This window comes from Cibotium barometz, chromosome 34 (genome assembly GCF_041138505.1).
Source record: "Cibotium barometz isolate CiBa-2024 chromosome 34, ASM4113850v1, whole genome shotgun sequence".
Taxonomy (NCBI): Eukaryota; Viridiplantae; Streptophyta; class Polypodiopsida; order Cyatheales; family Cibotiaceae; genus Cibotium; species Cibotium barometz.
The window spans coordinates 28197500-28224276 of record NC_141079.1 but is presented as its reverse complement, the minus strand read 5'-3'; positions in this window follow the sequence as shown (position 1 = coordinate 28224276).

Below are 26777 nucleotides of genomic sequence, written 5' to 3'. Positions count from 1 at the left end.
GGAAATCCTTAAGGGGCAAAAATTAGAGTCCATATTTTGCCTAATGCATGTTGTTCTTTCATCTTGACCATCTCCTCTCATATTTTTGCCATCTCCCATTATTGTGGTGATCTTCTTGGATAGTCAATTTTATTCAGCCAATTGTAGCGCACCACGTTCATTTTTTTTGTACTTGCTACCTTCTAGCACTTTTTTCAATTCCCCTTGCAATCCATCCCACATACTCAATCTGTCATTTTCTGCTTGGGCTACTTCTTACCTTTCTCAGGTAAGGCTCAAGGACATGGGCTAAAGATGGTAGATGGCCCGATGCATGATGGAGTAAGGGTGGGAATGGATTTTGGTTGATGGTTCAACAATTGGTCTGATGTCTATACAGATAGTATACCAAGAGGAGCAAGGCACAATATATAGAGTGGGTGAGTATAGATAATATACCAGGAGGATCAAGGGGAAATGTCATGAAAATGAGATACTATACCTAGAGGGTAGAGGTGGGGGCTATGGGTGATAAGGGTGAAAACAAGAGAGATGATTAGAGTGACGAAAGAGGCAAAAACAAGAGAGAGGTGGGAGCAAGCTTGTGGGTGATGACATAGGCAAAAATGAGAGAGAGAGAGAGAGAGAGAGAGAGAGAGAGAGAGAGAGAGGAGCAGGATGTGGGGAGGGAGAAAGCAATGTGTTAAATGCTCCCAAATTGTTCAAAAATAACATTTTTAAAATTGTATGTGTGACCAAGAAACTATCATTACACATATAAAAAAAGGACCTTTAGTACTACTTTCTTTCAAAACACAAGAGTAGATTCTAATGGAGAGTTTTCTTAGTCTTTATGGACTTACAGGTTTTTTTAAAAAAAATCTTTTAAAAAACCCCTTCTATATATGTGTTTTTGTAAATTAACCTTAAAAATTTTAATTAAAAAACCCCTTTATTTGAACTCACGTGTGGTATACTTACATATTTTTAGGTGAACCCCCTGAGACCCATAGACCGATGATAGAGATTGGCAGAGTTTAGTAAATACCTAGAGAGGATAGGACATGTAGACTTTGTCAGACATACAGGGGTTGAGTTAGAGGAGCACTATGCTTGCTAGTTCCAAGTCTACTATGAGATCAGAGGGAGATTCATTATCTACTTAGAGAGGGTTTTGGATCCTTATCCTAGATCAGAGGTTCCTTGGAATCTTCCTACTAGAGTAGCTCAGCCCGTAGGTAGTCACTACTCAGAGATCCTCGCCCACAACAACCCTCCTCTCATCTTATCATCACTATTTTTTCCCACCCTAGAGGGGTCGATAGGGAGGCACCAGAGCCCACCATAGTGGATAAGGGAGCCTATACCCCAGTTCCCCCTTGCTAGCCCATGGGAGTCACATTAGATCAAGATGTACAATCCACAGAGCTAGATGCCCTTGTCCTGTTAGACCCTGACCACCCCCAGCTCATCAACCGCAAATTCAAGAGATCCTTGCTCGCCATCGAGCAACCTCATCCTCACAACAGACTATCGACATCTCTATCCTTCTTATATCACACATGACGGACATCTTGGATGGGCCCTTTCCTGACATATAGGGTTGATTGACTATTTTTATTCAACTCTCCCATATCCCATCACTTGTTATACACTATACCTAGCATATCAGGATCTAGCTTTTTCATCTTGTATAATTTCTTGTGCATTCATTAAGCTCTCTCTCTCTCTCTCCCATATCCCATCTCTTATTATACCTTATACCTAGCATAGTAGGATCTAGATTTTTCATCTTGTATATTTTCTTGTGCATTCATTGAGCTCTCTCTCTCTCTCTCTCTCTCTCTCTCTCTCTCTCACACACACACACACACACACACACACACCAAACGATTAGTAGTAGTACTCTTGAACTCATTAGAAAAGCCTAAGAAAAAACAAGAAAGTGCTCCATATGGAGTTATCCTAAGATACTCTCATGTTTTAAAAGAAAGTAGTGCTATCTTTTTTTTAATGTGCATAATTTTGAAGCAATTTTAGGACCCAAGAAATAGAAAGAAATTTATTTTGAATCGACTTTAGTACACAAGAAAGAGAAAGAAATTTATTTTGAATCGACTTTAGTACACAAGAAAGAGAAAGAAAACTCTCCACATGGAGAGGCTCTAGTGTCCTCTCTCTCTCTCTCTCTCTCTCTCTCACACACACACACACACACACACATTATTTAAAAGAGAAAGAAATCTCTCCATGTGCTCTTTATGGTGATAGTTTCTTCTCTTTTTGCTCAATTTAATAATGTGCTTAATTTTGAAGAAGTTATCAAGGCTTAGAAAGAGAAAGAAGCAAATTTAAAGGACTTTAGGACCCAAGAAAGAGAGAGAAAGCTCTCCATGTGCTCTTTATGGTGGTAGTTGCTTCTCTTTTTGCTCTTTTTAATAATGCACGTACTTTTGAAAGTATTTTAAGACCCAAGAAAGAGAAGGAAGCAAATGTGAAGTGACTTTAGGACCCAAGAAAGAGAGAGAAATCCCTCCATGTGCTCTTTATGGTGATAGTTTTTTCTCTTTTTGCTCTTTTTAATAATGCACGTAATTTGAAGCAATTTTAAGACCCAAGAAACAGAAGGAAGTGAAATTGAAGTGACTTTAGAGAGAGAGAGACACACACATACCACTACTGTTGATTTAGACGCTTGAGAACAATTACTTGTGCATTCACTGAGCTGCAGCACAAGCTTCTCTCTCTCTCTCTCTCTCGGCGGTTGCAAGTTACGAATGTGTCGCTAGAAATACATCTTGGCTTGCTTGCTTACTCATGAGAGAGAAGCCCACTAGTGCTCCTGTCACGAAATCAAGCTTTTGCTTATGATCCAATGTATACTTGGCTAGCTAGCCCTGATTAGGGCGCAGCTGTGTGTCGCCTCTGCTGATCTTTTCTTCCGCTCCATCTCTACATTAATGGGCCTGGATCGTCTCAGCGTTGCCTTGTTTTATTTCCAGCTTTTTGTGGCCATTTGGCACGTTGCTAAATTGACTCCTTTAGCCACATTGCTCTTGAGTTTTGTGGGTTACCTGCTTGCAATGGTTGGGATTAACTATCAAGATTATGGCACAGTGAGGAAGGCTCAACTGATTGAGGCTAAACGTTATGAGAAACCTAGGAAATATGGTTTCATAATGGAAGGTGCGTACTCAACCTTGGAAGATGGCGACCCACATGACCCTGTTAGTGATGATAATTATGATGTCCAATCTCAGCACTATGAAGGCTCTGTGAATGGCTATAGCTGCAAGCTGAGCTTTCAGGAGCCTGTCATTACTTGCAATATAGGAGGCAAGACTGTCAGATACAATGTAACTGATTCTTCTTATTGGAAGACACTCACCCAAGTGTTTCAGAAAGCTGGATGGAATTGTTTCAGAAAGCTTTTACTCAAACATTGCCATTGCTACATTGGTCCACCCCCTCGAAATCTGTGATGGGGTTTTACTGTACAACAAAGTTCTTGTTGATTTCAGACCTGAGAGAAGGTTGATCTTCAGGAGAGAGGTCCGCACTGAAGAAAAGCTCTTGAATTTCATCAACTTGGCATCAATTTACTCTAGTAGCTATAATGTGTACTTGAGACTTGGGCTCACTTTCATTAGCATCATTTTGGACTTATCCACTAGATTAAGATCTTTGATATATGATATTTTCAAAACTGTATGCTTTATCTTTTGTTTCCAATTGATCGTTGATAAGATGAGCTTAAGGGTGAGGTATTTCCTTTATGGCCTTGGAAAGTACCTTGAGGGTTTGAGCCCATGCAATGACATTGTCATGAAAGTTGACAAAAGAGATGAGTCCATATTATTGGTTTCTGGGAATCTCAAGTTACATGAGAATGCTGTTGAAGATCCTCTTTTCATTCAAATAGAGGAAGCTAGGGAGGATCAAGTGTGGAAGGAACAAGGTGAAATCCAAGGGTTTAACCTACAAATAGATGTTTATGGCTTGGGGGACAAGAGTGGGGCACTGAAGATCAAATCACCAGATGGGATATGGGATACTTACATTCATAATAACTTCTCATCAGATGTGGCACACAAGCATCTTGTGGATACATTTGCTCAAGCAATAAAGGATACAAGGTGTTCAAATATTGTATCATTGAATGGTCATCGAGCTCATTGCCTAGGTGTTCTCGAAAGTTACAACCATTTTTGTCGTAACAGGCATCCTAAGATCAGGTTCTTGAAAACATCTAAAATTGTAATAAATGGTGATTGAACCAATTTTTCGTTAGATTCTAGTTTTCTGGCTTGGTAATGAGATGTAGCTATTCTCAAAAATAAAAAACACTCTTCGCTTAATTTTTTATTTTTGTCTTTGTTTTTATCGTTATGGTGAATGTATATCACATGCATTTAGCCCTTTGTTTTTGTAATTTTTGACATTCATTAACACATCATTGTATATACTTCATTTCATGTTATCTCGCTTCTTTCGAGCAAGAGTTATAAGACTAGTGCTATAATGCCATTTAGTCTTCTTCTTTTTGGGTTTTGGCTAGCCATAGCCTTGTACACATGAACTTGGTATATAAGTCAATATGACTATTATAATGGGAAACTATTATGCATTTAATAAAAGACATTCTTGGCTCAATTTGTGTGTGTGAGAGAGAAAGAAAGCGAGACCTTGAGAGAGTGTGATTATGTTGCATTGTGGGCAAAACTCCAATTTAAGAATTTTTTAAAAGGCGATGTATTTCAATGAAATATAAAAGCCTTTTTGACTTCATGAATGTGAGAGAACTGAGTCCGATTCGAACATGGAAGTTCAAGTGTGGGAACCAACCCATGCAGATACACCTTGCACGTGCATCACTCATGCACACATCACAATAACCATTTTGAGCTTCTCGGCGGTGAGCTCGGGCAGGGCGACCCTCATACCAATGTGGGTGATTACAAAATATTCTTGTTTTGAGCACGCAAGCTCGGGGACGATTGCCCATCATCAATTGTGGGTAAAAATAAAAATTATACAAACATTTTGGTCACAACCGCGGGCAGGGACCCTCAATGTGTGTGTGAACATCTTCTTAAAAACTTTGAAAATTGGTGTGTTCTCATATAATGCCTTTTAAAGACATGTGAACAAGGCATATACCTTGGTGGTGTGAATGCACCCTTAATGAAGTGATTTCTAAAGGTCTTTTAAGAAAATATTATTTATTTATTTACTATGCTGTAGTATGTGGTGCCTCCTCTCAACTGTGCTACTGCCTGCAGACTTGCACATTAAAAGCACTTGCCAACGCCATGCTGCTTTTGGGATTCGCATTGCTGTTCTTCTGCACAAGCTTCTTACGCTACCTGTTGTTGCAGCTCCCATGGTGACCTTACATGCAGCCGCATTCTTCGAGGGCACCAAACTGCACCTGCTCTCTCTCTCTCTGGCATTCCATCAGATTCACCCACTCTCTTCCTCATCACAGTCTTCGTCTTGTCACAGTGCCAACACGGGCTTGTTCAGTTCCTGCTTCTTCTTCTTTTGTAGAAGCCCACTAATATCTCATGAACTACTACTCTTGACCTTCTTCTTTGAGTTTCCAAAGCCATTCATAATGGCTACCACAGCTCTACCAGAACCTGGTTGCACTTCTTTCTCTTCCTTCCAAGGGCACAAGCTCTTCTATTGAGCTTATCCACGCTTTACCTGCCTTCACAAGAAAACTTGGTTGCATTCTCATTAGTCCTTTCATGGATAAGGCTTCACAAGAGCCTTTCTCTTTGTTGCATTGCCTCCCTTTGAGGTATCCAAACACATGAATTTCTAGCCAAATCCATGGCCACCTTGAGCTCCTAAAAGAGCTCCATAACCTTGCATGCTCTCGAGAATCTTTGCATGCTGAACCTTCAAGGATGCTTCTTCTTTTTAAGATTTCAGTACCATGAAACCAAGGTACAAAACATGTGAAAACTGCCAAGGTTTCCATCCCCTTCTTTGCTCTCCTTCATTGAGCAAACTATGAGCCATGTCATTTTCTTGACAAGCTCCAACATGGACTGCAAATCAGCCCATAACCACATGTCCACCACTTGAACAAGTATGTGCACCTTCAACCTCTTTGCCCCAATGCAAAGAACCATGGGATTCATGATCCCATCACATAGCAACCCTTTCATAGAGCATTCTTCCGTGCTCAAATACCAAAATATTGAGGCAATATAATACACAAACCAACCTTCAATGTTGCAACTGCAATTTGCACCTTCCTTAATTGATGAGGCAACTTCCAAGACTTCATCTTTGCTGAAATCTCCATTTTCAGCTTCCATGATGATGAGCACGTTTTCCATGTTGCAAACATCCCATTTGCAACTCTTGGGCAGCTTCTATGCAACCTCCTTGTTGCAAATCTCCTCTCAAACTTGAGAATGGCAACTCCAAATCTCTCTCAAATCCTTACAAATGCAAATCCAAATGATAATATGAGTGTGCATTTTTTTTATAATAACTGAAAATAATGCTTAATCAAAGAACTCATAACCAAGAAATCTATACATAAATATTCAGCATGACCAAGAGCCCACCCAAGCTTTGATACCATGAAAAGATGTAGGGGAGAAAAGAGCTTGAGCTCTTGCAAGCACACACACACTCACAAAACCCTAAAAGAGAACACACAAGGTGAGAGGCTGAAATTCTTCTTCTTCTTCACACAGCACTTAACACACCATATACAAAGATAAGAGTACACACAATATGAAAAGGTACTCAACCAAATACATACTAGGTTCTCTATAGTGTGAACCCAAATAAATGAGCTGGTGCTATAACTATGCCAGTCTCTAGAATGGCTGTCACACAACCCGTCATCCCACTGGCCGCATATCACCCATAATATCACCAACCATGCCAGTGGTGTAAGTGTGGGCCTATCCCCCATGCGGGCAGTGTCCACCGTCTCACTAGATAAGCTCGATATCTCAACACTCCCCCTCGAGCTCAACTCCATCTCATGTACACCAAGCGAAGCCCTGAATCTGCGGAGCTTCTCTGTACCCAATGCTTTGGTGAAGATGTCAGCAACCTGATCCTGTGTGCTGACATAAACAAGGTCAACGTCTCCTGTCAAAACCTTCTCTCTGACAAAATGGTAGTGGACCTCTATATGCTTCGTGCGAGCATGAAAAATTAGGTTCTTGGCCAATTGTATACTGCTAATGTTGTCACAGAAAATGACAACTTGTCTATCCACTGATAGACCCAAATCTGCAAGTATCTTTCTCAACCAAGCTACCTCACATGCTGCCATAGTAGCACCTCTGTACTCGGCCTCTGTAAAACTGGTGAAAGAGCAACCGTAGGCTGCTTTTTGCTGCTCCAAGTTACAGCAGCACTCCCCAAAGAAAACATGAAGCCACCAGTAGATCTTCTATCTGAGATACTACCAGTCCAATCAGTATCTGTGTACCCATGTACACATATCTCTCTCCTAGTTTCATAAAATAGTCCACAATGCAAAGTAGACCTCACATACCTCAGTATGCGTCTCAATGCATCCAAATGCGGCTTCCGAGAAACCTACATAAATTGACTCCCCAACCCAACAACATAGCTCAAATTTGGCTTAGTGATTGTCATGTAGATCAAGCTTCCTACTATGCACCTATACATAGTAGGATCCTCCAAAATCTCTCCTGAATCTACACTCAACTTGCCATTCTAATCCAATGGCAGTGAGATAGGCTTACAGCCTGTCATACCATACTTGGACAACTTGTCCAAGCCATACTATCTCTGCAGTAATCCAATACCATGTGGTGACCTAATCACCTCAATGCCCAAGAAATATCTGAGCTCCCCCAGATCCTTCATCTCAAACTTCTGTCTAAGCAAGACATCAAAGATCTCTGCATCATGGTCCCTCGTAATGATCAGGTCATCTACATACATGACAACAAGCACAACCCCTCTATCACTGTGTCTCACATACAACGAGAAATCTGCATTGGCTACATGAAAGCCAATAGTGACAAGATATTCAGAAATCTTGTCAGACCATGCTCTTGGTGCTTATTTTAAGCCATACAAGGCTTTCTTCAACCTGCAAACATGCTCGGGGTGACTCACATCCTCATAAAACAGGTGCCTGTAATATATACACCTCTTCCTGCAAATCCCCATGCAAGAATGCATTCTTTACACCCATCTAATGTAAAGACCATTGCTATGAGGTCCCCCGCCCGATGTAAAGACCATTTCTATGAGGTCCCCCGCCCGCTCCGGGGCTCCGGCACAGTGGAAGCGGCATCGACCTCCCGCGCGGGGTGGGATCCACACACTCAGGGCCTCGCCCGCAAATGTCCGGGGATGAGAGGCTAGCCCAAGCGGCCCCCCTCCAAGACCGGGCCTGGAAGACTCCCCTCGCCCAGAAGACACGGGCGATTCCGCCAATTGGGAAAAAGATTCTAACAGGGAAATTACTCTAATGAGTCGTCTTAACTAGATAAACTGATCTGACCAAACCTAAAGTCACATGGTTAGATCAAGAAGAGACTTGCACTTGGTCCATGGAATCACCGCTTTTTTTCTCATTTACGAGGCATAGCCGATGATCCCCCCCATAGAAAAGAAGGTCTTCTTAGGACTTAAAACTAAACAACGTAACTAATCGTATCTAGTTGTTTCTCAGGAATCCTCTGATCATCCAGCCTAACCCCATCCGGCCCATGGGTTAGCCAACCACCCAACCACTGAATTGGTGGGATTCCTTTATAAAGATTTGGTTGGGTTTTTGCCTGGCTACCGAGGAAAAGAGTTCACAGGCCCCCTAGCCGGCGATTCATGCAAAAATCAAGGTAGGCATACCACGTACACACCCAATATGAAATTTCCATTTATAAAACAGATTCGACTGGCTTTAAAAACAGAAATCATAATATTTTTGCTGATCATTTTCCAAAATTTTGAGTCCATTGTATTACAAAAATGTATCCTCTGAAGTCTACGTTGAAGACCAGCTGGCCAACCAATGAGATCCAGTATCAAAATTTGGTTCTCAAAAATCTTTCCTTTTTGTCCATCCGAAATCTTCCTCGACGTACACATGGGTGTCCTAGCAACCGCGAGCCCGTGCATCGCTTGGTCAGAACCCTCTAGGATCCTCCTTAGGTGTCCTAGCACTTCACTCAAGGACCGCTTTGTCCGTCCTCGCCCATTGTACTAGAAGCACACCATTTTAACCGTAGCGAGGCTGGTCAAGACCTTGGTAGGCTTTGCCCGCGAGCAACGTCCCTTGATAACTCCCCACTATAGCTGTTCCAATAACAAACCTCCTCTTAAAAAAACATAAGCCAAATGCTTCCTCCAACATTCTGGCGTAAAACAGTTCTTTGACCTGAAAAAATAGAGGTTCCAATACAAAGTAAAATTCCAGTTTGAGATCGGTTCCGACGACAACCCTTTTTCCATAATTCCCAGTTTCATAGTGAGGAACCTTGATCTCTCATGAGGGTGAGTTTGGTCAAGCAAAACTAGATTAGTTTCGGTAGTTTATTCTTTGGATTTAGTAACTAGCATTGGTCACAAATTTTTTGTCTGATTCAGATCGAGAGAAGGACAATTAGGTTTACTGTCCATCCCTCACGTAGTCTAACCAAATTCATTCAGTTTAGTTCTACAAGGATTCTCTCCAACTAAACATCTAGATTTTGGATAAATATCAATTTAGCGATTTCACTAATTAAATATCCAAAGATATTCCTTCTATCATATAATTTCTCAACCTTAATTCATTAGGTAGAATTATGGTGAAAATTCTTTTTTTGACACTAAAATTTAATTCAAATCCATATTTTCTTAAATATCATAAAAATTCTTCTTTTAACTAAAATATCAATACCTATTTTTTTGAATAAACTTGAAATCCTTTTTCTCATTTTAATGAGTGCAATCCAATTATCATCATGGGAATTCCTCTTTTACCATAAATTAAATCTACTTAAAATTCTTCTTAAAAATTACATAAAATATCCATTAATTCCATTAAGCTAAAAATTCCACTTTTCTCATTTAAACATTTGAATTCCAATATGGTGGGAATTCCTCTTTCATCATTTAAACTTATCTATACAAAAAGATGAATTTAACTAAATTTTCTCTTAAAATCTAAATAAAAATCTCCATTAATTCCTTTATACTAGGAATTACACTTTTCTCATTTAAATATTTGGATTCCAATATAGTGGGAATTCTTCTTTCATCATTTAAAATTTATCTATGCAAAAAGATAAATTTAACTAAAATCCTTCTTTAATTTTTAAATAAAATATGCATTATTTTAGCATCACAATTTTTCTCTTACTTCATTGGAATACATGGATTTCCATTGTCATGTGGGGATTACTCTTTTAACATAAAAATGGATTACTAGAAATTTCTCTTTTTTCTAATTAACTATTTATGCATAAACATAAAAATCAAATTTTCATGATTATAATGAGAATCATTCAATTCATCTAGGATGATTAATCCTAGAATATGGTAGGAAGTCCTCTTTTCATAATATAAATGAAAATGGTTTATGTGTTTATTTTTTAAAAATTTTACCATAGCTCCGCTGCTATTACTGATAATTCTCAATAAATTTGAAAGAATAAAGTTTAGTATTATTCATATGATTAGAATGACCACTAATTGGACCATTATCCAATTATGGATTGATTCTTAATTTTACCATAAATTAAATAGCATAAAAGTATTAAAAAACCATTATTTTGGCCTCCAATTAGACAAGCAGAGAAATTACTTTTAGATTAGAGAAATGCTTCATGAGAAGCTTCATTCGAATTTAGAATAGGTCATAGAAATGACCATTCTTTGGGGTAGAGAGAGAAATGCTTAAAACCCATTATAAATTAAGCATAAATAAAAATTTATGTGTTTCTTCATTACAATACATTAAAGAACTTCAATAGTATTCAAAAGCCATTCAAATTAATGCTTCTCAAGCTTGAGAGGGGTTGAGAAGAGAAACATTTGGAGATTTAAGAAAAAGAAGACAATATTCCACACTTTATCTCCTAAATTACTTGATTCTTTAATCACAAGAGAGGCCCCCAACCAATCAATTGGTTTGGTATGTTATTGGAGTCTCTAAGGAAGATTGAAGAGAGAGAGAAGCTCCAATCTCTTCAATTTGTAGAGGGTTTTTAGAGGATAATAGAAAATAAGCTTAACTTAGAGTAATACCGACATAGTTTAGTTCACAGATGAGAATACAAAGGAATGAGGGTCTATTTATAGGTGAGGGAGGCCACTAACTGAGTCCAACTGAGTTCTAGAATTTTTCAACTTCAGTTTGGTTGAATTTGGACAAGTTTTGGAGCAGTTTGGCTCCCTTTTTTATTTGGTTTGATCTAGGAGAGAGGAGAGATAAAAATATTTTATTATTTTTTAGTTTAAAACTCATCCACACATGTGAAATAGGTGCCTCCTTGAAGGGCCCCCTTTTCCTTACCCATGTGTCAAAAATGAATGATTACTTCAAAATATCTCATTTTTTATTAATACTTCATAATTTTTAACTAATAAACCTAGTACTTAGTCAACTCTTCATCTTATGTGGGTATTTACTCTTTTTTGGGTATTTTATTTTATTCTTTGGATTTATCTTGTCCCAACACTTGGATTAATCTTATTGGTCCATAGGAACCTTAATCCAAAATTTTCAGAAAATCTTGACCCTTAGACTAAGGTCTTCTAAATCAATTTTTTTTAAACTTCAATTGCACCTTGGAAAATCTATTTTGATTTTTTGTTTTAGGAAAACATTTTTTTAATATTTGTAGAATTTATTTATCCAAAAATATCCCAATATTGATTTACCACTCTCTAGAAATTTTTATCTCACTAGGCAAAATAATATTTTCTTGTATTCAAAAACATAGAATGATTACAAGGGATTGAAGTAAAGGCTCAATTGTTATTGAGGCTAAGGAGGAATCTTACATCCTCTCCCACTTGAAAAACGTGAGATGTCCTCATCTCGCAAAGTGGGGGTAATCTTTCGCCAACTCTTCTTCTTTCTCCCAGGTGGCGTCTTCTAGAGGGAAGAACTTTCACTTTACTAAGAGTTCTATGAGGACTCTACTCTTGAGAATCTTCTCCCGAATGTCAAGGATTTCCTCAGGTTGGAGTACCATCTGGCCTTGGGTCGGAGATTTCAATTGCTCATCATCAAGCACGTGACTTGGGTATCTTAAGCAAGCTGACATGGAATACATCATGTACCTTGAGATGGGGAGGCAGAAGAAGTTTGTAGGCTAGATTGCCCACTTTCTTTATGACAGCATACGGCCCAAAGTATCTGGGAGAGATCTTCTTGTACTTCCCTAAGGATAAGGAACTTTTTTTTGGTCGTACTCGAATGAGGACCATATCTGATTCTTCGAACTCTCTCTCAGATCGCCCACTTTCTTTATGACAGCATACGGCCCAAAGTATCTGGGAGAGATCTTCTTGTACTTCCCTAAGGATAAGGAACTTTTTTTTGGTCGTACTCGAATGAGGACCATATTTGATTCTTCGAACTCTCTCTCAGATCTCTTTTTATCTACATACTTCTTTTGCCTATCTTGGTATCTTTACGGATTGATTGCATTTGCTGGTCCATGTTGTTAAGCATTTGTCTAGACATTTCGACTCTGATCAATGGATCAGACCAAGTTAATGGTGTAAGGCAATCTTGTCCATACAAAGCTTTGAAAGGACTCATCCCAATGGTCCAATGATAAGAAGCATTGTAAGCGAATTCGACCAAATGCAGATGACAACCACTTCTTGGGTTCCCTGCCGTAGTATGACCAAAGGATATCTTCTATTACCTGATTCACCCTTTCCGTCTAGCCATCAGTTTCGGGGTGATAGGCTATGCTGAGATCCAAGAAAGTTCATACTGCTTCAAAGAGCGCAGTCCAGAATTTCGATGTGAATTTGGAATCTCTGTCACTTACTATCCTTCTGGGTAAACCATGCAATCTAAAGATCTCCTTAAGGAAAACTCTGGTAACGTCCATTGCAGAGTATGTTTCTTTCACTCGAATTAGATGGGCAACTTTGGTCAGCCTGTCAACTACCACAAAAATGGAGTTGTAACCTTGCACTGAAGGTAATCCAGTGATGACAAAGTCCATACTGATTCATCTCTAGAATGTCTAGAGGCTGCAGTTTCCTTGGCATCTTTATTAAAAGACTAAGGTTATGTAAAAGGGGAGGAGAAGGGTGTGTGTGTGTGAATGGACTTAAGGTCCACTAGCTCACCTATTTAAAGGTGGAGCTAGAAGGCATTTTATGAGCATAAAGCTTAGTTGTATTTTTTGAGCAATTTAATAAGAAAGAGTTATTCTTGTATTTTGGGTCTCTCTCCTCCACATCTTTTTGATCTAGTATAAGCACCACGAATTTCTATCATGGTATCTAAAGCTAGGCAACTTGCAAGGTGTAGAATAGGTCAAGCGAGTGGTTTTTAGAGTGCATCTCATCTACCCCCAGCGAGTGGAGGCCTTCCAGCATCTTGAGGACGATGAATCTCGGCATGCTTTCAACTAGGAAGTTGAAAAAGACTCGTGGGTGCTCAGCTTCGTATCATCAATTGCTAGGTTTACTCTCAGGAGACTGCAGCATTGAGCTCTAAGCAAGCCGGTGCCGTTTCTTTTGCACTGCTGCTGTCATACACCAATACGCCGCCTGTGGGCACCATAGGCCTAAGGTAAGTTAGGGTTTTGGAAGCCCATGACCTAAGGGCTTAGGATCTTAAATCTTAGCCCTAATGGCAAGCTGAATCGATCGTGGGAGTCGAAAAACCAGGCACCTACTACTGTTTTTTTCTCCATGAAAGCTTGCTCAAAAATTGTTTCATAAACACTAATAATGTTTATTAACACTAATGAGGCTACTAATCCATTAAAGGGGAGCCATTCCAAAGTGTTTCTAAACACTAAGTGTGTTCTTAAACACTAATGGTAAATCTAATTACCAATACAAGTGCAAATTGATGCTAAAAATGTGCTCTTAAGCACTAATTGTGTTTCTAAACACTAATGGTGATCTTAATCACCAAACAAAGTGTTCTTTGATACTGATAAAGCTAATCTCCATCAGAATTAGTGGTTGGACACAAACCCTAAGTGCTAAACCATAAGCTTCACCATCTTAATCTCCTTTTTTATGCAACATCCTTGGCTTGATTAAGGGTTGTTGCACTCTCATTAGCCTTTCTCTTTCTACTTAAGCCAAAACATCACAAACTTTCTGGTTTTCTTCTTCATAACTCAGCCCATTACTCTCTTGTAATCTCCCTTCAATACCCAACGTCAAAGGAAAATACCCAAATTAAGAAGTTCTCAGGAGCTTGGCAAGTACAAGATGATGTCCAAAGGTTTTTGGCCATTTATCTCTGACACTAAGGTTATTGATAAAACTCAGGCTAAAGATATTGAAGATGATGAGAGGGCACAAGCCATCATCATGCTCCATCTTGATGAGGCTCTTATTCACCATGTGGACCAGCTTCTGACTGCAAAGGAGAAATGGGACGAGCTTGACAAGCTCTAGAGAGCTCGTGGTAAGAATTCCAAGATTTCACTTAAAATTGAATTTTTCAGCTTGGAAGTCAAAGAGGGAGACGACATTTGAGCTTTTATCTCTCACTTGAAGGGCCTTATGGCTCAACTTGCATCAGTGAATGCGAGAATGGATGAAGATGATGTAGTAGCTATTTTGCTAAAAGCAGTCAAGAAGGTGTACCCCACCTTAGTCACCACCCTGAAGAACATGCCTAATCCCACCCTTGAAGAAGTCATTCAATCTTGTCTTGATGAAGAAAAGAGGCTAAATGGAGGAGCTGAATCTTCAAGTGTAACAACTTCATTGAATATCGAACAAGCTTTATCACATATCAAGTGATCAATGTAAGGTGTGTCCATTGCAAAAAGGTGGGTCATTTGGCAAATAATTGTTGGATCACATATCCCAACAAAATGAAATGTAACAAGTGTAAACAAACGGGACATATCACTTCTAAATGTCCTAACAAAGAGTCAGAGGCTAACTTTGTATCATCCTCTAACTCCACTAAGAAATTGTTTTAAATCTCAATGTAACCACACCTATATTCCTAACCTTGTACGCCTAATGTTATAAAGGCAACCTATGTCCAATACCACCTATTTCAATTTTTTTCATAGTTGGTATTGAGGGGGGTATTAAAAGACTAAGGTTATGTAAAAGGGGAGGAGATGGGTGTGTGTGTGTGAATGGACTTAAGGTCCACTAGCTCACCTATTTAAAGGTGGAGCTAGAAGGCATTTTATGATCATGAAGCTTAGTTGTATTTTTTGAGCAACTTAATAAGCAAGAGTCATTCTTGTATTTTGGGTCTCTCTCCTCCACATCTTTTTGATCTAGTATAAGCACCACGAGTTTCTATCAATCTTGACTCTCTCTACCTTGACTCTTTGGCACATCAAGCATTTTCGCACATGATCAAGTACATCCTTTTTTAGTCCTGACCAGAAGAATATTTTCTTCATAGACATATAGGTTTTCATAAACCTTGGATGTCCAGCTATCAGGCTATCATGGGCTTCTCTCAGAATTCTTCCCTTTATTCTCTTATCATTGGGGATACATAGCTAATTATTATAATACATGCATCCTTCATCCAATTTGTACCTAAGATCTCGACTCATTTCCTAAGGAGTCTTGCTTTCCTGCATCTGAAGGGTAGCAATAGGGGCAAAGAATTTGTCCTGCATGATTTTCTCCTTTGCTTCATTGATCAATGGATTTGACACCATTGTAATTGCAAGCAAGGAGGCTTTTCTGCTGAGTGCATCTGTAACCACATTTTCTTTCCCCGGCCGATACTTTATTCAAAATCAAATTCCTGCAATGCATCCATCTCCTTTGACGTATGTTGAGATCCCTTTGGGTGAAGATCCACTTTAGACTTTGATGATCTTTCATCAAGGTGAACCTTTGTCCCAAAAGATAATGTCTCCAAAACTTCAGAGCATACACGACTGAGAGTAACTCCAAGTCATGGTGGACAGCATAATTTCTCTCATGTGTTCTGAGTTTTCGGGATTCATAGGCCACTGCATGACCTTCCTGCATTAGAGCACCACCTAAGGCAAATCCACTGGCATCAGTAAATACCTCAAAGGGTTTGGTAAAATCTAGCAATTTAAGAACAGGGTTGGTTACTAAGGCTGTCTTTAGCTTGTCATATTGCAGTCCACTGAAAAAGTGTACTTTTCTTGAGAGGGTTAGTCAAAGGGGATGCTATCTGAGCATACCTAGGTATATAGATCCTATACCATCCGGTTAACCCTAGGAATCCTCTGACTTCCTTTACTGACTTGGGTTCTGGCCAACTACTGCTTGGATCTTTGCGGGGTCAAGAGAAATCCCATACTTGACACTATGAATCCTAAGTATTCCACCTGGCTAACAGAGAAAGAACATTTGCTCTTCTTTGCAAAGAGTTGGTGTTTCCTTAGGATTTCCAGGACCTTGCGCGCACATGATCTTCATGGTCTGCAGCATTCTTTAAGTATACCAAGATATCATCAAAGAAGACAAGAACAAAATCATCCAAGTATTGACTGAGAATATCCTGCATAAGATGATTGAATGTCGCATTAGTCAATCCAAACGGCATGACTGTGAACTCATAATGCCTATAGTGAGTATTGAATGCTGTCTTTGGGATGTCTTGCTCCTTGATTCTGATCTGGTAGTAAACCGGATTTGAGATTTATCTTTGTGAACATTTGGGTCCCACTTAACCGATCTAGAAGCTCATCAATCCTAGGAATAGGATACTTATTCTTAATTGTTAATTGATTCAATCCTCTATAGTCTCAATACAAAGTCTTAACATTCCATCTTTCTTCTTTTGAAAGAGAACGGGTGCACCCCAAGGTGAGACACTGGGTCTGACGAATCCCTGCTCTAATAGTTGTCTTAACTGCTCCTTAAGTTTATGGCTTCAGGGAGTGGCATTTTGTAAGCACGTTGGGCTATTGGATGAGCTCGGGGGGTTAATTTGATCTCATGATCTACTTCACGAGACGGAGGCATCTCAGTCAGCTCTTTAGGAAATACATCTGAATACTCACTTAACCACTTTGGCTCTTTAGTCTTGCATTTTTATGTCTACTAGATTCATTTTAATGACATACACAGCTTGCCTCTTTCTGAGCCCTTTTAATAATTTGGAAGCCTTGACTAATTGTAGCACTAGGGATCCGGAAATCCCAATTCCTTGAACTTTATTCCTGTGAAGGTCAAGGAAAGAGATGGTTCCTTTGTGACAATGAGTGTCAGCCTCATTCTTTTTTGGAGCCAATCCATTCCAAGGATTCCATCATATATTCCCATGGGTAGGACTCTGAACAGGCACTCTGTTACGTTCCCATCTAGGCTAAACTGAATAATGTCAGTCTCAAGGTGAGTGAAAAGAATCTTCCCACTAGCTTATTCCACTTGCATAGGTTTCCCTGATTTTTGATTTAGGACTAATTTACGCAGACATCCTGGGAAAATAAAAGAATAAGTACTGCCTGAATCAATCAGTGACATCAAGCTCCACCACCATGCATGTGTACGGCCCAATTATCCATGTAATGGCTTATATTAACACTAAAATGATGATTATTTCTCCAATTAGCAAAATCAAGTAAGCTCCAATGGTTTCAATATCACACAAATAACATGTGAATGCCCATGAATGATATGAGATAGCATATGAGAGGTTATGAATGACATTTAATACTACCAAATGGCATGAAAATATCAAAACCCCCAATCTATGCAATTAGGTTTTGCACAATCCCAAGTATGAATGCATGAGCAAGCACTATGACACCATTGAAGCATTCCATAGTACATAGGCATGATCAATAGCATGTGTAAATGGCCAATTTTAGAAATTAGGGGTTCTCTCAAGAAAGCCCCAAATCAAGTCATAGGCATGAAGAGTCCATCAAATCTTTCAAGAAATCAACTCAGTGGAAGCAAGAGGGAAGCATCAATGCTTGAAACTTGTAGCAACGCATTAGAAGCAAGACAAAGCATTAATGCTTAAAACTTGATGAACAAAAACTACATGGAAGGAAGATAATCGTTTTCCTTTCCTTCTTAAAAAATCCCATGTTTTTACTTCTCTGTACTTGTAGGAGTCAAGTAGATTATCGTAATAGCTTGCTTTCACCATTTCATAACCTAAAAAAACTATACTATGTAACAGTGGTAGGAATTCTCAGCATTTGGAACTTCACAAGCTTAGACACCCACGATTTTTGCCGCCAGAGAAGCATTGCCCATTTTTTACAGTTTTTTTATAAGGTGAAAATCCTGCAAATATTTCGTAACATCAAGTGTCTAAAGCCCTAGATAGCCAATGTGTAGAGAATCAAGCCATTTGATCAAGATTTTGAAGGTTTCTCTATGTGCAAGAAGAGGAAAAATCAAGAAAATAAAATAAAAACCAAGAAAATGGATCATAACAAGAGCTCATATACCACTGTAAGAAGGTGATACACTCAATTAAGATGGAGCTCCACATATTTTCACTCATGCTTGGAGTACCACAAGGCTAGGCTATGGAAATCTCATTAGCAAAGCAAAAATGATTATATCTTGTTAATTGTGATAGGGAATCCATATTCACTTGTGTACCATGGCTCCGTTCACACTACACTTATTGTTTTCCATGCCCATGTCCCCAAGGCTTTATTCCATAGTCCCAATTATTTAGGCATTATTGACAGGGCCCATGGAAACTTAGGTCTTATTCCCATCTAAATCTACAAAGTAAACTATCCCTTCGTGTGGTAATGGATGTAGGCTTGATTTTGAGTTAGATAATCCATCCCCATAATTCCATCATATAAGCCTAAGGGAAGAACTTTGAACTTGAATTGATTGTGATTCCCATCTAAGCTAAACTAAATAACTTTTGTCTCTTGGCAAATGTAAAGGGGTTTACCATTACAACTAATTACACTTTTTCCCTTGATACATTAAGAACTAGATGGCATATGCATCGTAGAGAAATAAAAGAATGTGTACTTTTGGAATAAATTAAAAGCTTGAAACTCTTACCTTAGTAATTGGTAGGGGTTGTCAATTTTGGCCCTGATGTTTGATTGTAGCATTTATTTGTCCTTGAAACCCTTACCTTAGTAAGTGGCAGGAGTCTTGATTACAGATAGTTGTCAATTTTGGCCCTGATGTTTGATTGTAGCATGTATTTGTCCTTGAAACTCTTACCATAATAATTGGTAGGAGTCTTGATTAAAGACAGTTGTCAATTTTGGCCCTGATATTTGATTGTAGCATGTATTTTTCCTCTTTCAAATTCTGATTTATCTACAACGGCATGGGAGGTAGCTCCTTGAGTAGTGCCTTGCCTCCTTTGGTTTCCCAGTTTGGCCTTGAGCTTTCTTCCACTGATTCTATAGGACTTGGGATTCTGGGAGCTTGGCCTCCATAAGCAGTGGCCTTCGGTACAGTGGTACAATCAATAACATGGTGCCTAGGCTACCCACATCTTTAATAATTGCCTATTACGGGCTACCTATTTTGTTGCTCCCATGAATTAAATGATCCTATAGGAGCCAAGGGTATGGCTTCCTATCAAATTCCCTTCCTTGAGGTGCTTAAGTTTGGGATCTATTCACACTTCTATTTGTGGGGTTATATTTCTCTTATTTAGGAGCCTATTATTGTTCTAAATAATCCAAAAGTTGGCCAGTAAACAAGACATAAATATGTCCAAGGTCATTTTTTTGTCCTATTACCAAACTAGTGTTAAAGACCAAAAATAAGATTTTCAAAGGTTTTTTGGGAGATTAAAATTTTATATAATCACTAGAAACTACTTTGGCTATGGAGAATCCTCAAGAATCTCTAAATCATTCTTTGGGAGATTTTCTACATCTAAGAAAATTTACAAACTAATTTTATGGATTAAAAAGTGATTTTTTGGCCATTTCCAAGCTTTTTTGGACCCAAATGTTTATCAAAATTGTAAGTTACAGCATATGGGTTGTAGGCACATGTAACATGGGCATTTTTCTACTTAAAATACCTTATAATTCTTGGGAATACCTAACAGCCATCCATTATAGAGATCTAGCATGAAACTAGAGGACTAATATGTATCAGTTAGATTATGTTTAGGATTAAGATTAGAAAAACCCAGTTTTGCTCAAAATTATTACCCAAGGTTCTACATCAATTTCTATTATCCATGAGAAAAACACCCTTGTCCTCTACTATAGACATCAATTGTACTCTAGATTAATTCTAAAATTAAAAATCTCAAGAAAAAATAATTCCCTATTCAAGAAAAGAAGTTCTTTCTTCATTAAATTCCTTAAAAAAGATTTATCAAGCTATTTCATACTACTTCTTAAAACTTCTTGAAGCACTTAAGAAGAGCTTAAAAATACCTCAAATTTATGCTACCTATAAATTTTGAAACTCCATGTCAACTCTCGTCTAAAAGATTATGTCTAGAGCTAGGGGAGCACACCTCCTGATACAGGTGAGGAGGGTGCATGTATCTAGCTAATTTTTAGGCAATTTCTTTTTTCTAAAGTAGGGTTGCACTGTACCAATCTTTCCTTTTCCAAAAACCGCTCTTGAAAAATGAAGGCCCACTATTGCACTGATCTTTCCTTTTCCAAAAAACCACTCTTGAAAAATGAAGGCCCACCATGTTTCCAGCCCATGCAATTCCCTTATCTCAAGGGAACGTACATGCTTTAAATATTTGTAGATTACTTTAATCCAATTCACACTAGCCCTTACATTTAATAAATCATTTGATAGTTATCCTTTCTACCAAGTCTATAACATTTGAAATCATTTAATTATACTATCTTAATTTGTAAACCTGGCTAATGGATTTTTTCTAAGGTGGATATACATAGCCTAGATAACCACCCTCGAGGAATCTGATTTTAGTTTTTTCACTTTGGTTAGGCTTAAAAAATCACGACAAGGAATTTTGAGCTATTATATGACCCCCTTTGGATTTATATAGCTCACTTTCCGTACTGTTGGTCAACTTGAACCTTGTTTCACTACTAGAGGTTTAGGGCATACCAACGCTAGAACACCGATGCAAATGTCGAGCGTCGGTATGTACGTCCTAAACTTGGAGGCAAAAAGTCGGGCGGGTAATTTTCAAAAGTACGTATACCGATGCATATACCAACACGTATACTGAGGCCTATTCTGACGAATATTTTGACGCAGATACCGAACGAATATTCCGAATCTCGTAACTTTTTTACAGCCGAGAACCTATTATTCTCTATTTTGCAAGGCGTCGAATGTCCAGACAAGATATGCATGCATCTCCCTCAAGCGTTCGCCTTCTTCCATTCAACCCACTCTTGATGTGTGTGTGTGTGTGTGTGTGGAGAGAATTAGTGAAGTGTGTGTGTAGATCTCCCTCTCTCTCCTTGGGCTTTTTGTCTCTCCCCATATCCTCATCTTCTTATGGCATTTTGCCTCTCCCCATCTCCTCATCTTCTTATGTGTGTGTGTGTGTGTGTGGAGAGATTAGGGTAAATGTGTGACGTGTGTGTATATCTCCTTCCCCTCTCTCCATCCTTCCTCTCCATCCTTCTTCTTACCTTCTTAATTATGTTTGGAGGGAGGATTTGTATGTGTGTGTTGTGAGAGATGTAGAGAGTGAGAGAGCTTGTGTATGTGCATCTATTACTAATGTATGCAATGTGTGTGTAGGTCTGTTCCTCCCACGTGTGTCCTAGCTTGCAAATCTGCTTCGAACATGCACTATCCAATCCACATTTGAGAGGTAAGCACCTTACCAATTATGTTGTTTTATTACTTCTCTTTTTGTTATGTTTTAATTTGTTCTCAATTTGTAATTATTAATTGAAATTGAGTATGCAAGCTTGTTGTTTTATGCACATATATGCTAATATTAGCATATATGTGAGTGCATAAGAAATTAATGTATGTGCTTATTTGTCTTTACACACACACACACTTTGCGAGAGAGAGAGAGAGAGAGAGAGAGAGAGAGAGAGAGAGATTTTCTTTTTGGCGCATACCCAAGGCGTTTTGGTCTCTTTTTCGACTTGAAATCTAATGTCTAAGACATGTATGTCAACGCTATGTCTATATGTATATACTCTAATGTATATGCCTAAAGCACATATCCATAAGCTAATGTATATGCCTAAACATCGCTAATGTATACTTGATCTCCCTCAACGGCTGGGGAAAAGAAGCCCGTTTGACACTTTAAATGTTATTTTTAAAATCTCCCTCAACGGCTGGGGAAAAGAAGCTTGTTTGATGCTTTAAATGTTATTTTTAAAATCTCCCTCAACAAGTGGGGAAAAGAAGCCCGTTTGATGCTTTAAATGTTATTTTTAAAATCTCCCTCACGGCTCACGGCGGCTGGGGAAAAGAAGTCCTATTTTATGGTTTACATAATGCTTTGTGTAATGCGTAATGATTTGCATTTAATGAGCTACGTATACATGTTATCCTGCTAGATGGAGCCTCTCAATCTTGAAGAGAGAATAGCGTGTCCATGCATGCGATATAAGTACCAAATATTTTGAAAACGAAGGATTTGCAACCAGCATATTCATGATGTTGGCATATTTCCAATGGAGCGCTTACAAAATTTACGGTTTCAATCGTACAACCAAGCAAGTGTGCAACCACATCTTGATAACATTGTGCCTATGAATTCTCATCCCCAACAAAGGATGAGAATATCGAAGGAGGGAGTGACAGATGGAGCTCAAATATTCTCATGTGGACAATGCATGATTGGCCTGGCTATGGAGAATGCTCAGGTTTGTCTATATCGGGTTATAATGCAGGTCCTCTATGTGGTCCTGAACTTGATTCAAGATACTGAAAAGCATTACGAAAGAATGTCTACCAAGGACATGTTAGGTATCTTCTAGAAAATCATGAATTGCAGGATGGTAATCTACGAAGACGTGCTCCAAGTGCACTGAAGGCAAGCGATTGGAAGCTCAAATGGGAGGAATGTGGCAACTTGGCATGTCCTGGGATAAAGAGGCTCTCTATCTTTCACCAACTCCCCTATTGGGGTGATCTTGTTATAAACCATTTGCTTGACCCGATGCATATTTTCAAGAATGTAGCTGACATTGTGTGGAAGACCAGGACAGGAAAAAAGGAGGCTAAACTTGAAAAGTGCATTTACAAAGGATGATGATCTTAGTGGCCTCAAGAGTCATGATTGGCACAAGTTTTTACAATTTGTGCTCCCCATAGTAATAAAGGATTGCCTCACTGAAGACATTAGAGCTACTATCTATAAGATTAGCACATTGGTGCGTTGGATTTCTTCAAAAAGAGATAAAGAGAGACACTTTGGAGATAGCGCGTTTAAACTCCATAGAGGCACTCTATATAGTAGATTAGTTTTTTCCTACAAGTTTATTAACAATCCAAATGCATCTGCTAGTTCATGTTGTAGATGAGGTTGCAGTTACTGGAACAGTCCATTCAAGATGGATGTTCTTTTTGGAGAGGTTTATGAAGACATTAAAGGGATTTGTTTCTCGCCAAATGGCTCGCCCGAAGGGAAGTATGTCAGAAGGGTGGCTGATACAAGAGTCCCTTGTTTACATCACTGAATATTTAAGTTCATCACATCCAGATATACCTCGACTATGGTCTCAAGAGTCTAACAGGCGAGTCATTGGTGAGAAACCTCAAGGCCAAGGCATTAAGAGAAAGATGGATAACAATTTGCGAGAAAAAATCAACAAATTTTGCATCTTGAACTCGCATGTAATGGAGAAGTGGATTGAGACATATGAAGCTCTCAAGCGACAGCGAGTATAAGATCGTTTAAGTTTCATAAGGAATCGCACTACAAGAAATCTCCCATATCCAGAAGGTCTGCAAGATCTTCTGGACTTTCCCCCACAGGTAGATGGCTAGAAGCTACAATTTTAGAAGCCAAACGTGCTGGTTTAACTATAACAGAGGAGGAGTAGGAGCTTACAAAAGGATGTGATTGGCATGTAAGTGTTTAAGTTCTACATGTCTCTCTTTTTTTTCTCAACTTTTCTCAGTTATTATTTGTCCATCAACAATCTTTATGTGCTATTTGTAGTATCACAAATATGGGGCGTTTTGGTCACATGGACGGCATTTTTGAGTAGAACGAATAGACCAAAGAAGAGCAACCTTTGATTGTGGTGTCACAACACAATTTGTTCAAGAAAGTCGAGCAAGTGCAAGTGATGATAACACAAATAGTGGAATGCTTGATTACTTTGGAACCATTCAAGACATATTAAAGGTTGGCTTTAGAAGTTTTGAGTTGTTTATCTTTGATGTGAAGTGGTTCAAGGTAATCACAAATGGGCCACATGCAACTGTACGTAGAGACAAGAGTGGCCTCATCCAAGTGGACTCCACAAAGGTATGGACCGATCAGCAAGATACTTTTGTGTTCCCAGAGCATTGTGAGAAAGTTGTCTTTAAAGCGGATCCAAAAGATCCACACTGGCTATTTGTGGTTCAAGTCGCCCCCCGCAATAAGAAAATTTGTGAAGAATTAGAGCTACAACAGTGTGATGTGGATTCACAGGGTGGTGGGGAGCAACAAGAATAAGCCGATATCAACAATGAAGAGGAGAAACTAGAGCAAGATCCAAATGAAGAGGTGCAAACCAATGAAGCTGGAAAACCTGTTGAGGAAGAAGACATAGATGATGAGGACAGCCTTCATCAAGGGACTTTTAATGATGAGGATGCTGAAATGTACATAGAAATAGATCTCTTTGGGGCTACTGATCTTAATGAGGATGATAGAGTAGATAATGATTTTTAATGAGGATGATAGAGTAGATAATGATTTTTAAAATAATGTATCTTAATGATTATGCAAATAGTTATGACATATTTGTAATGATTTTATGACATTGAAGGTGCAAAGTGATATGGTTTACCATTGTTGTTTAGGGAAGTTAATGTTTGTCATATGGTCCTTTCATTGTTTACCATTGTTAATGTTTACCGTCATAATCACTAGTGCAAATGCAAAGTGATATGGTTTACCATTGTTGTTTATCATTGTTAATGTTTGTCATATGGTTCTTTCATTATTTACCATGTAATTTTCATTTCACACAAGTTTGTCATATGGTTTTTTGTCCAATAGGCCATGGGTGATGACTCACCGCCACTCAACTACAATCCTGATTTCTCATTGAACCCTTCACCTCAGGGCATGAGTCCTGAGCAGTTATATGGTTTTTTCTCGTCCATGACTCCAAAGCAGAGAGCCATGGCTCAGACTTATTGGGGTTCTGAAGCAAGGACATCTGCCTCACCATCTGGCTTCACGACGGTAGTTCCCACACCTGTAGGTACGACAGCAGTTCCCACACCTCATACCACACAGCCTTCCACTCCTCTTACAACTCGATCTACCACCTCTTCACATAGACGTCGCTCACGTAGTAGTAGGTCTTAAGGGGGAGGTTGTTGTGGTGGTAGTGCCACAGATGCTGTGACACCACCACCATGTGAGCATCGTCCTTCGCTCTCGTCTATTGATAGCACACCCATGGGTTCACCTTCCACTCCTTGGGGTGCACATGACCATGAAAACAACAAGATATACACGATTAGGGATGGGGCACCTATAATGAATAGTGCAAGGAAGGCAATGAAGACACGAATTCGACAATTGTGCACTGTACAGTTTCACAACTCTGTTATGACTTTATGGGATCAGCAAGATAAGGAGAAGAAAAATTACATAAATACAAAGATAAAGTAAGAGTTTCAGCCATCTGACCCTATGAATGTCTTCTCTAATAAGTGGATACAATATACAGCTCGCATTTTGATGGGGCATGGTAGGTCAGGGGGCGAGGGATGCATTTAGAGAGGGGAAAGAGAAACCTGTTTGGCTAGATGATAGGGAGTGGGAAGCCATAGCTCAGGAGCTCACAGAGATACCAGAGAGGTTTCAACAACAAAGAGAGGCGGCAAGGATGAGACTCCAAACAGTAGGGGCTTCTCATCTTAGGAGTGGTGGTTAACGAAACCATGCGCCATGAATTCGTAAGTATTTGTAGCAATCTTGTTGATCTAAATGTATGTATGTGGGCTAAATGTTGATTTCTAAAAGTTGTAATTGTTAATCGTTTATGTAGGAGTTGGCCATGAATCGCCCACCAAGTAGGGGAGAAGAGAAGTACGCTCACAAATATGGCCTTGTGGCCTTATTTGAGATGCTTGAAGCAGAAGGAGAGACCATCAATTGGGAGGCATTACCATAATGTAAGTCCTCTAAACTATTGGTATATGATCAAAATATTCATGAGTAATGTTTCTTGTTTATCTGAAAAATAAAAAAAGAGCACGGTTGTCTTTTGTGCTCTATTTTGGACAGAATGGTGCTGTCTGTTTACTGCTATTGAGCCCTATTGACTGCAGGTAGCCTGGCAACACCATTCTGTCCCAAAAAAATTACTGCTTTGGTCGTCGGTATATCCGTCGGTATGCGTACTGGTATATGCGCGGGTATATGCACCGATATATTGGCCGGTATGCGTGCTGGTATATTCGCCGGTATAAGCGCCGGTATATTCACCGGTATAAGTGTTGGCTATATATAGAATGTCTCTATATATATATAGAGACATTCTATATATAGCCAACAATAAGCGTCGGTA